We start from the raw sequence: 12,013 nt of genomic DNA on the forward strand, positions 1-12,013 counted from the left end.
GCAAAAACAAAAACCCTACCAGGTTTAATTAAACAAAATACTTGGGGAAATATCTTGACCAAGTCCTCATTTTATTTTGTGTTGCACTCACAGTGGTGACTGTGACTACACCACACTCCAGCAGGTCTCACAAGGTCTGCAAGCCAATTCTGGGGGAAACATAGCGACCCTCATATACGACACCTGTCACTGCCTCACAACATGCAGCTGCGCACACACACAAACATGGAACATGCACAGATCCACCCTGTGCACAACATGCACACATGACTCCCCCCTATACACATCATAGCCATGTGACTCTGCTCCAGACACATCACACACACGGCTCCCCCCTGTACACATCGTAGCCATGTGACTGCTCCAGACACATCACACACACGGCTCCCCCCTGTACACATCGTAGCCATGTGACTGCTCCAGACACATCACACACACGGCTCCCCCCTGTACACATCGTAGCCATGTGACTGCTCCAGACACATCACACACACGGCTCTGCCCTGTACACATCGAACACACAGTGCTCCACTTCGTACATACACAGCTGAGCTCCATACACGTCATACACAGGTGGCTCAGGTCTGTACACACGTGGCTCCGTTGCGTACACTTCGCACACACACACAGCTCCCCTTTCTAAACGTTGTACACACGCGGCTCCGCTCCATACACGTCGTACACACGCGGCTCCGCTCCATACACGTCGAACACATACGGCACTGCTCTATACACACGCGGTTCTGCTCAATACACGTCATACACACACACCTCTGCTCAATACACGTCATACACACACGGCTCTGCTACATCCACTCCTGACCCTACACATAACCTTCCCCTCATCCAGCACAGCAGAGTCCTGCACACACTGAGGAGCTGACCATGTGACCCCTGACTCCTCCCCTCCATGTGACATCATGACAGGTCCTGGAAGCACAGAGCAGCCATATATCTAGTGTGCGGCTCTGCAGGTGGAGGTATGTGGAGATTCCCCAATACTGGGCGATGGGGGCATTAACCCCTTCTGGACTGTGACTAGATGATCTTGTGTTTCTGCATCCCAAGAGCAATTTTTGTAACCTATACTTTGTCTGAGGAAAGTCATCTAACAGTTGATGGATAGAGGTAATTATTTCCTTAAGTCCATTTGTCACAAAGAGGAAATTGGTCGCGCCAGTCATTGTGTTTCCAGGAGTCTATTCTGACTGCACACAGGAGGTTATCCTCTTTAGGGTCAGGAGCACACAAAAGGACAAATGGTTATTCCCATCTCCAAGATCCTATCCCAATATGTATGTACCAGGGAGGTTTTTACAAACATTGCCAACTGTCATGGCGGCGTCAGGATCTGGGGAAACTCCGGATTCTTGCACTCTGCCTACTAACTTCCCTGATGTCTGTGATCAGCACAGGGAGACTCGAACGTCAACTCATCACAGACATGTGGTTTATGGACAGGCTAGCAAGATTTAATCTCTACTGGTCTGCTTGTTAGTCTCCTTGGTCACATGCTATGGGAGAGACAGTCTGTTGTGAATGTCAGTTATGCTTTTGCTGCTGTGAGGCTCCCTCTTGTGGCCAGGAATGGTTTGGACAGAGACCAGGTGTGTTGAGCAATGGGCGTTTCCATTGCTAACACTCTGCCTATTTAAACCTTGGTCTGCTGGCAGGCTATGCCGGATGTCAGTTGTTCTTTGTTCACCAGCCTGCTTCATCCTGCTCCAGACCACATCTACCCCAGATAAGTGCTTGGCTCTTTATTTGTTGTTTGGTTCTTTTTGCTCTTTTCTGAGTTTGTCATTTGCTGTGGTTATTGTCACTTTATTTGCATGCAGGGATCTTCCCTCCCAGTTGCTTAGCTGGGAAGCTCCCTGCAGCTATGTTTGTAGTATTGCCCCTATTAGTCCATGTGTTTGTTGCTTCTTGAATTTGTAATGGTTCCTGCTTTCTGTTCATTGGTATGACAAGAGCGCCTGGTATAGGACGGAGTTCAGATCTACCGATCTGAGGGCCTTTTGTACTATCAGGTTTTTGGATTTTTGCAGAGTTTTTCTCTGGCCACCATCAGTCCCTTTCCTATCCTGTCCTATTTAGTCAGTAGGGCCTCACCTTTTGCTAATCCTATCATCTTTCTGTGTATTGTGTTTTCCTATATCACCGCAGTCTTTGAATGTGGGGGGCTTGCTATTCTTTATCTATTTTCTGAGGCAGAGAGTTATTCATCTTTCCTTCCTTTAGGATAGCTAGTTCTCTGGCTGGGTTCGCGGTGCATAGGATGTTAGTTCACCCCTAAGCTACTTCTAGTGTTAATGGTTAGTAAGGGGATGGCGGCCAGATTAGTTGCCAATGCTCTTGTCACCTTTTACCAATGATTTATGGTGGTCTTCCATGGTTCCGGATCATAACACCAGTCACATTCTCTCTCCTCCTATATATGCTGGCTGCGCTGTTCTTATGGTGCCAGCTATAGCTTGACTATACCTGGCCTGAAGAGGTGGATTTATCTAGGCATACTGGTAGTGGTATTATTGTTGTGTGCGGTTGGGGTGTTAACCCTTGTGATCCTTTTGTTGCTGCATTACTTTTCTTACTTTTCCCTTTTGTTTCTCACTGTTTATTCCTGAGAGTGTGCAGTGTGGCTGACTTTCTGTTATCCCTGTCTGTCTCAACTGTGTGTTCCATCACTCTCCTGTCCCTTCTTTCCCTGAGGGGAGGGAGGAAACAGATCAGCTAAACTCAGAAGTGTAGTAAGGCATGGGACTCCAGCATCTCCACCATCAGTGGTAATCCGGAGGGCTAGGATAGTCTAGGGTCCCCTAGCGTGAAGGACAGCATAGAAGCCCCTTGTCCCTCACTATCCCACAGTCACATTGTGACGTTATAGCTGGCCCTACTTTCACTACATTCCAGCATGGATCCTTTACTAGTGAGCCAATTGAAAGCCTTATCTCTTCAGTTGGCTGAATTAAAAGGGGTGATACAGCAGCAAGCTCAGTCTGCTACACTGGAGCAATCAGCCCTGGTCGCTGGATCATTAGAACCCAAAATGTCTCTCCGAGAAAGATGTTAGCGGTAGCACAGCTAGTTTTCTATTTTCATAGAGGCGTGTAAATTATATTTCCGTTTACATCCCCATTCCACTACTGGTGAGGAACAGCAGATGGGAATTATTGTCTCTCTTGAGTGGGGACCCACAAGCCTTTTCCTTGCCCTCTGATTTACCACCTTGGGCACTTTTTTCTCGGCACTTGGCATAATATAAAATTATTCGGATTAATAAATAATAATAATAATAATCTTTATTTCTATAGCTCCAACATATTCCGCAGCGCTTTACTATTCAGAAGGATAATATACAAACAACTAACAGTTACAGAAAATACAATATTTAGATGGGAAAAAAAGAAAAGAAAACAACCCTGCTCGTGAGAGCTTACAATCTACAGTCATGGCCAAACGTTTTGAGAATGACACCAAAATTATATTTTCACATGATCTGTTGCCCTCTGGTTTTTAATTGTGTTTGTCTGATGTTTACATCACATACAGAAATATAATTGCAATCATATTATGAGTACCAAAAGGTTATATTGACAGTTAGAATGAGTTAATGCAGCAAGTCAATATTTGCAGTGCTGACCTTTCTTCTTCAGGACCTCTGCAATTCTCCCTGGCATGCTCTCAATCAACTTCTGGATCAAATCCTGACTGATAGCTGTCCATTCTTGCATAAGCAATGCTTGCATTTTGCCAGAATTTGTTGGTTTTTGTTTGTCCACCCGTCTCTTGATGATTGCCCACAAGTTCTCAATGGGATTAAGATCTGGGGAGTTTCCAGGCCATGGACCCAAAATCTCTGTTTTGTTCCATGAGCCATTTAGTGATCACCTTTGCTTTATGGCAAGGTGCTCCATCATGCTGGAAAAGGCATTGTTGGGCGCCAAACTGCTCTTGGACAGTTGGGAGAAGTTGCTCTTGGAGGACATTTTGGTACCATTCTTTATTCATGGCTGTGTTTTTAGGCAAGACTGTGAGTGAGCCGATTCCCTTGGCTGAGAAGCAACCCTACACATGAATCGTTTCAGGATGCTTAACAGTTGGCATGAGACAAGACTGGTGGTAGCGCTCACCTCTTCTTCTCCTAATAAGCTGTTTTCCAGATGTCCCAAACAATCGAAAAGGGGTGTAATACTACTGTATGAACTGAGGATTTCGATTGAGTTAGGGCAATGATAACCAGAGACGGGTTCTTGGTGCAAAGACGTTTATAATATGCAACCAACAATATGTACACAAAACAGAACATAAACACAGTAGAACATAAACACAGTAAATACCTGCCAGGGTCGGAGCAAAGGGGAATTCCCGGGGCCACGCACCGGACTCCCCCAGGGAGACCACCAGGAGCGAACCCCTATACAGGGACTGTCTGGCGATCACCCCAGAAGGCCTAAATGCGCAGCAGCCGGGACACGAAAGGGCAACAGGTATAGTCCAAAAATGTCCGTACGTGATGTGAGTCCTAGGGTGGATATGAAACGGAAGGAACCGGGCAGAAGTGCCGACCAGAGACGGCAGACGGAGTCCGGGCACAGCTTGATGAGACCAGGTGAAGTCCAGAGCCGGTGTCGGGTGTTTTCAACAGGATCCAAATTTCAATCAGGAACCAAGAGCAGCAGGGCAGGAGTACACAGGAAGCAGTATACTCAGGCAACTAGACTAAGCTTGGGGGCGGGCTTTTAAACAGATAAACAGGAAGTAGAGCAACAGAACAGAAAACTCCATATTAACAAAGGGCAAGATCCTTCAAAAGAAAACTGGAAATCCTGGAACTCTGACAGTACTCCCCCCCCCCCAGAAATGGCCTCAGGACGGATCAGGGCCAGGCTTGTCCGGGTACCTCCGATGAAACTGAGCAACCTTCCGGGGCGCTCGGATTTTACCCACAGGTTCCCAGGAATCGTCCTCGGGGGAGTACCCCTGCCAACGTACCAGATACTGAAGCCGATGCCGATGGAGCCGGGAGTCAATAATGTCCTCAACCACGAACTGCTCCTGGCCATCAACCATCACCGGCGGAGGAGGAGGCACGATACGACCATGAAACGTATTAGGGGAAACTGGTTTTAGCAGAGAAACGTGAAAGACCGGGTGTACCTTTAAATTGTGCGGCAACCTCAGCCGACAGGCCACAGAGCTCACTATCCCGGTGATCTTGAACGGACCAATGAATTTCTGCCCCAGCTTCTGCGAATGAACACCTAGTTTCAGTTTTTTGGTGGATAACCACACCGAGTCCCCTACCTTATACATGGGTGCCTGTTTCCGGTGAGTGTCTGCCGACTTCTTGTAAAGCTCCTGAGCCGAAGCCAAAGAGTCCTTTAAAACCTCCAGATTCCGTCGTAGCTCCGTCAATCTGTCCTCCACCGCTGGCACCGAAACCGCCACCGGTGACCTAGGCAAAATATTCGGATGGTAACCCAAGTTAGCGAAAAAGGGCGTTACCTTAGTGGAGCTGCTCTGAGTGTTGTTATACGAGAACTCCGCCAAAGGAAGCAGCTGCAACCAATCGTCCTGCAGATGGCTGACATAACATCGTAGGTACTGCTCCAGGGTTTGATTAGTCCGTTCGGTTTGCCCATTTGTCTGGGGATGGTATGCAGAAGACAAACAGACATCAATATGGAGTGCCGAACAAAACCCTTTCCAGAACTTAGACGTGAACTGCACGCCCCGGTCAGAGATGATCTCATCCGGTACCCCATGCAATCGAAATATATTCTGGATAACCAAATCCACTGTCTCTGCGGCTGAGGGAAGACCGGTACATGGAATAAAGTGAGCAGCCTTTGTCAACCGATCCACCACCACCAAAATGGTATTGTTACCGCCTGAGACGGGCAACTCCACAATAAAATCCATTGAGATGGATCCCCAAGGGCGAGATGGTACGGGTAACGGTTGAAGGAGTCCCGTAGGAGCCACACGAGGGACCTTGCATCGGGCACAAACCATACATGAGTGGACATAGTCTTTCACATCCTTTAAACAGGTAGGCCACCAGAAAAAACGACTCAGAAATTCCTGCGTCTTCTGTACCCCCCTATGACCTGCCAACACGGAGTCATGGACCAACTTGAGAACCCGAAGTCTTACAGCCTCCGGGACATAAATACGTCGCTCTCTCAACCACACACCATTCCGAAGGACAAGAGTCACATCATTCGGGGGGGCAGCAAGAAATACGTCACCATCATAGGCCAGCTTGATGTCCTTCCACAAGTCCTGGTCCCGGATTACTCCAACAAAATTGGCATCTGATAAAACGGTCTGAGACGGGGTTCCAGGCACGGAGTCCATGGCGTGAATTCGGGACAAGGCATCGGCTTTCCCATTACGTGACCCTGGACGGTATGTAACGATAAAATTAAACTGGTTAAGGAACAGGCTCCAACGGGCTTGCCGTGGAGACAGGCACCTGGCAGATTTAAGGAATTCTAGGTTACGATGGTCTGTGAGAACTATCACTTGTTGCGCTGCTCCCTGTAAGTGGTGTCTCCATTCCTTAAAAGCAGAAATAATCGCCAACAATTCCTTGTCCGCAATGTCATAGTTCTTTTCTGCAGGGGACAACCGGCGAGAAAAGAAAGCACACGGGTGCAAGAGACTCTTGTCCCCAGTCCTTTGTGAAAGGATAGCCCCTAATGCATAATCGGAAGCATCGACTTCCACAATAAAAGGGAGTGCGGGATTCGGGTGTATTAGTATTGGTGCTGAGGTAAAACAAACCTTGAGACGATTGAAAGCTTCCTGGGCCTGGGCGGACCACACAAACTTCTGCCCTTTTTTGGTTAACAGAGTGATAGGACGGACAATCTCTGAAAAGTTACGGATAAAGCGTCTGTAAAAGTTAGCAAAACCGACAAAGCGTTGTACCTCCTTGATGTTTCCCGGTTCCGGCCAGTCTAGAATTGCCCGTATCTTGCCAGACTCCATGTTCAGTCCCTGAGGAGAGATGACATATCCTAAAAATTGTATCTTTGAGCAATGGAATTCGCACTTCTCCAGTTTGATTTACAGGTGGTTATCCCTCAGACGGGTAAGTACTGTCTTGACGTGCTCCTGGTGTTCCTGTAGGGAATCAGAAAAGATCAAGATATCATCCAGGTAAATCACCATGAACTGGTCCATTATATCCCTAAATATATCGTTGACTAGGTGTTGGAAAGCCGCTGGAGCGTTACAAAGTCCAAAAGGCATCACTAGATACTCATAATGTCCATACCGACATCTGAACGCTGTTATCCACCGTTACCATTCCAGTAACGGATACCGGTTCCGGATGGTTATCTTATTTAGTTCTCGGTAGTTGATACAAGGTCTCAGAGTCCCCTCTTTCTTTTTCACGAAAAAGATGGGTGCCCCTGCTGGTGAGGTAGAAGGTCGAATAAATCCCTTGGCTAGGCTTTCATCGATGTAATCTTTTAGTGCTTGTAACTCAGGTGCCGCCAACGGGTAGACATGACCAAACGGGATCTCTGCCCCTGGGAGTAAGTCTATGGGACAATCATACGGTATATGCGGGGGAAGCCGATCTGCTTTTCTTTTGTCGCATATATCAGCGAAGTCATTATAAACCGGGGGTAGAACAGGTACCTGTACAGTGCCCTCCACATTCGGTGTTACTGGAACCGGTACAGTTGGACTAATGGTCGGACCACTCTGGGGTGGGAAGGATATTTCTTTAGTCTCCCAATCGATGACTGGATTTGTAGACCGCAGCCAAGGCATTCCTAAAATTATCAGAAAATGGGGAGAAGAAATTAACATGAAAACAAGGGTCTCCTGCTGACCTGGTTTCATCACACATTCAAGGGGTACTGTCTCCCGATCAACTGGTCCGGAAACTAATGGAGAACGGTCTACCGTCTCCATGGTAACTGGTGAAGATCTTTGTTGAGTCTGGATACCGTGTTTCCTGGCAAAAGAAGAGTCCATGAAATTTCCCCCTGCCCCAGAGTCTATCATAGCAGATGTAGGAATTAACTGTCCCTCCCACCGGATCTGAATGGGAAGCGAGCAATGGGTGTATTTCCCTTCTGGGTCCTTAGGTGAAGTTGACATCAATGTCGAGGGAAATACCGCATCCAGGTGTAAACTTGCCTCAGAGATATCGGACTCTGCGTCCGTGTTGTCACACTCTGCCATTGCTGCCAGTACCTTATTCGGGCGATTTGGACGTTTTGGGCAGTCAATCAGAAAATGGTCCGATTGACCACAATAGAAACACAAACGCTCACGGAGCCGGTGTTCACGTCGTTCGTTGGTCTCTCGCTTTTGTAGAGAGTCCACTTGCATAGGAACATCCTCGGCCTCCCGTGGCGTCTTGTGAGCGGGTTCTCTAGAAGGAAACGCAAAGTTGGTTACCCGGTTTACAGCTGCCCATTTTTCCTGTCTGCGTTCCGTCAAGCGGGTATCGATACACACACAGTGTTGGAGAAACAGTTCAAAATCCCGTGGAGATTCAGCACGAGCTAACTCGTCCTTGATGGTACCGGACAAACCCTTTCTGAACACTGATAATAGCGCATTATTTCCCCAGTCGGTGTCTACCACTAACCTTTTGAACTCAGTGGCGTATTCGACGACAGACCGCTTTCCCTGACGTAAGGAAAGCAGAGCCGATTCAGCGGTAGCACGGCGATTAGGATCATCAAACATTTGCGCCATTGCTGTTAAAAAGTCATCCAGGTTATTTAAACGGATATCACGATTCTCTATCATAGGATTAGCCCAAGCCAGTGCTCGTGAGGTTAACAACATGATTATACATAACACTTTTGACCGGTCAGATCGGTAATAATCAGCATGTACATCAAAAAACAGTATACACTGGTTAACAAACCCACGGAACTGACTTCGATCACCACTGAAACGAAATGGGGGTAACCTAGGCATACCGGGAGCTGATACGGACGTAGCAGGGGTGGCTTCCTGAGCCTTCACTCTGGTTTGCAAATCCTGAATAGCTGGACCCAGTACCTGGTGATCATGGCCCAGCTGTACCTCCACATCTCTTAGTTTGCACCGCCTCCATCTCCTGCTGCAAGGAGTTAATCATGGAGAAAAGCTGATCTACTCGTGTCTCAGTCATTGCCCCAGCGAAATCCTCTTATTGGCCTGAGTATAATGTAATACTACTGTATGAACTGAGGATTTCGATTGCGTTAGGGCAATGATAACCAGAGACGGGTTCTTGGTGCAAAGACGTTTATAATATGCAACCAACAATATGTACACAAAACAGAACATAAACACAGTAGAACATAAACACAGTAAATACCTGCCAGGGTCGGAGCAAAGGGGAATTCCCGGGGCCACGCACCGGACTCCCCCAGGGAGACCACCAGGAGCGAACCCCTATACAGGGACTGTCTGGCGATCACCCCAGAAGGCCTAAATGCGCAGCAGCCGGGACACGAAAGGGCAACAGGTATAGTCCAAAAATGTCCGTACGTGATGTGAGTCCTAGGGTGGATATGAAACGGAAGGAACCGGGCAGAAGTGCCTAACAGAGACGGCAGACGGAGTCCGGGCACAGCTTGATGAGACCAGGTGAAGTCCAGAGCCGGTGTCGGGTGTTTTCAACAGGATCCAAATATCAATCAGGAACCAAGAGCAGCAGGGCAGGAGTACACAGGAAGCAGTATACTCAGGCAACTAGACTAAGCTTAGGGGCGGGCTTTTAAACAGATGAACAGGATGTAGGGCAACAGAACAGAAAACTCCATGTTAACAAAGGGCAAGATCCTTCAAAAGAAAACTGGAAATCCTGGAACTCTGACAAGGGGATTCATCTGAGAAAATGACTTTAGTCCTCAGCAGTCCACTCCCTGTACCTTTTGCAGAATATCAGTCGGTCCCTGATGTTTTTTCTGGAGAGAAGTGGCTTCTTTGCTGCCCTCCTTGAAACCAGGCCTTGCACAAGCAGTCTCCGTCTCACAGTGCTTGCAGAAGCACTCACACCAGCCTGCTGCCATTGCTGAGCTAGCTCGGCACTGCTGGTAGTCCGATCCCGCAGCTGAAACAGTTTTAAGATACGGTCCTGGCATTTGCTGGTCCTTCTTGGGCGCCCTGGAGCCTTTTTGGCAACAATGGAAGCTCTCTCCTTGAAGTTCTTGATGATGCGATAGATTGTTGACTGAGGTGCAATCTTTGTAGCTGCGATACTCTTCCCGGTTAGGCCATTTTTGTGCAGAGCAATGATGGCTGCACGTGTTTCTTTTGAGATAACCATAGTTAACTGAAGACAAACAATGATACCAAGCACCAGCCTCCTTTTAAAGTGTCCAGTGGTGTCATTCTTACTTAATGATGACTGATCGCCAGCCCTGTCCTCATCAACACCCACACCTGTGTTAATGGAACAATCACTAAAACAATGTTAGCTGCTCCTTTTAAGGCAGGAATGCAATGATGTTGAAATGTGTTTTGGGGGTTAAAGTTCATTTTCTTAGCCAATATTGACTTTGCAAGTAATTGCTGTTAAGCTGATCACTCTTTATGACATTCTGGAGTATATGCAAATTGCCATTAGAAAAACTTAAGCAGTAGACTTTGTAAAAATTAATATTTGTAGCATTCTCAAAACTTTTGACCATGACTGTACAATGAGATATGAGGGAGGGGGGGGGGGCAAGGTACAAGTGCTTATTTACAATGACAATCCAGCCATCTCACGGAAATGGGGGATGGTTTCCTGGACCAGTTGGCCAGAGCCTTGAGATGCATTTGGGTGCCATTGAGTTTGACGTGGAGTTAAGTTGTGAGAAGTTGTAGAGGGGACTATGTGAAACGAATCTGATTAGGGAGTTTGATTGGCCGCCCTAAAAAGATGCGTCTTTAGGGTGCGCCTGAAACTGAGTGAGTTGTGATTTGTCCTAACTTCTTGGGGTAGAGCGTTCCGGAGGGTTGGTGCAGCTCGGAAGAAGTCTTGGATCCGGGAGTGGGAGGTTCGAATTAGTGTAGATGTTAGTCGAAAGTCGTTTGCAGAGCGTAGAGAACGGGTGGGGTGATAGATAGAGAGGAGGGTGGAGATGTAGAGGGGTGCTGCACTGTGGAGAGCTTTGTGGGTGAGAACAAGCAATTTGAATTGGATCCTATGATATATGGGCAGCCAGTGCAATGACTGGCAAAGAGCAGAGGCATCTGTCAGGGCCAGGCGGTCGGGCAGACCCAGGAGGTGGATCCACTGGGCCGAACTCTAAGATGGTGGTAAGGAGTCCGGTAGCTGAAGCACTATAGGCAGTAGAACAGTCCGTGCCAGTGAGTGTAACGAAGGAGTCCCTGGGACCGCGGAGTCACAGATGGTAGTCCGGGTGACGTAGCTCAGGTTCGGAAGCCGAGGTGATGTCAGGCGGGGTCCGGAACCTTTGGAGCGAGATGACGGGTCACCGCAGGGATCCGAGATGGTACGGACTGTCAGATGGCAGACGGACAGCGTGCGGGGTTCGGGATTCAGCAGGACCGGATGGCGCGGCAGGATCAGCTCTAGAAGAGAGATACGTGAGTATGGCAAGACGACACAAGGAGACCTGACTCCTAGCTTGGAAAACACGAAGATCAGGCCCCGCCCTCTTGGACAAAACACCCCTTTATACCCTGTACCTGTTTAGCCTCATTTCCTGTTAATGGACGCTGGCCCTTTAAGAAAGGGTCAGTGACCGCGCGCGCGCCCTAATGCGCATGCGCGCAGCCCGGGTGCCAGAAGCCAGGGAAGGAGGCTGAGAAGAGGACGCAGGGGAGCCGGCCAGGGCCTGGGAGGCCGTCGGGCGCCGCGATCGGAGACCAGGGGGCCTGGGAAGGACGGGCACCGGAGCCAAGGACCCGGGGAGCGTGGCAGGTGAGCGGGGGAGCGGGGCTGAGGACCCGGGGAGCGGAGCGGAGGACCCGGGGAGGGGAGCCAAGGACCCGGGGAGCGTGACAGCATCCGAGTAGCGGTTAGCCAGAT

At 48.6% G+C, this 12,013-nt stretch overlaps 1 protein-coding gene across 1 annotated transcript in view; it reads left to right on the plus strand.

Annotated features, from left to right (window-relative positions):
* Positions 1-1,043: 1,043 nt before the first annotated feature.
* LOC142312072 (uncharacterized) overlaps positions 1,044-12,013 on the plus strand; it is a 96,598-nt gene continuing 85,628 nt past the window's right edge. Inside the window, exon 1 of the mRNA XM_075350951.1 lies at positions 1,044-1,128. The gene's annotated coding sequence lies outside the window, so the exon portion shown is untranslated. The remainder of the gene's footprint in view (positions 1,129-12,013) is intronic.

The sequence above is a fragment of the Anomaloglossus baeobatrachus genome, chromosome 5 (assembly GCF_048569485.1).
Source record: "Anomaloglossus baeobatrachus isolate aAnoBae1 chromosome 5, aAnoBae1.hap1, whole genome shotgun sequence".
In the NCBI taxonomy this organism is placed as follows: domain Eukaryota; kingdom Metazoa; phylum Chordata; class Amphibia; order Anura; family Aromobatidae; genus Anomaloglossus; species Anomaloglossus baeobatrachus.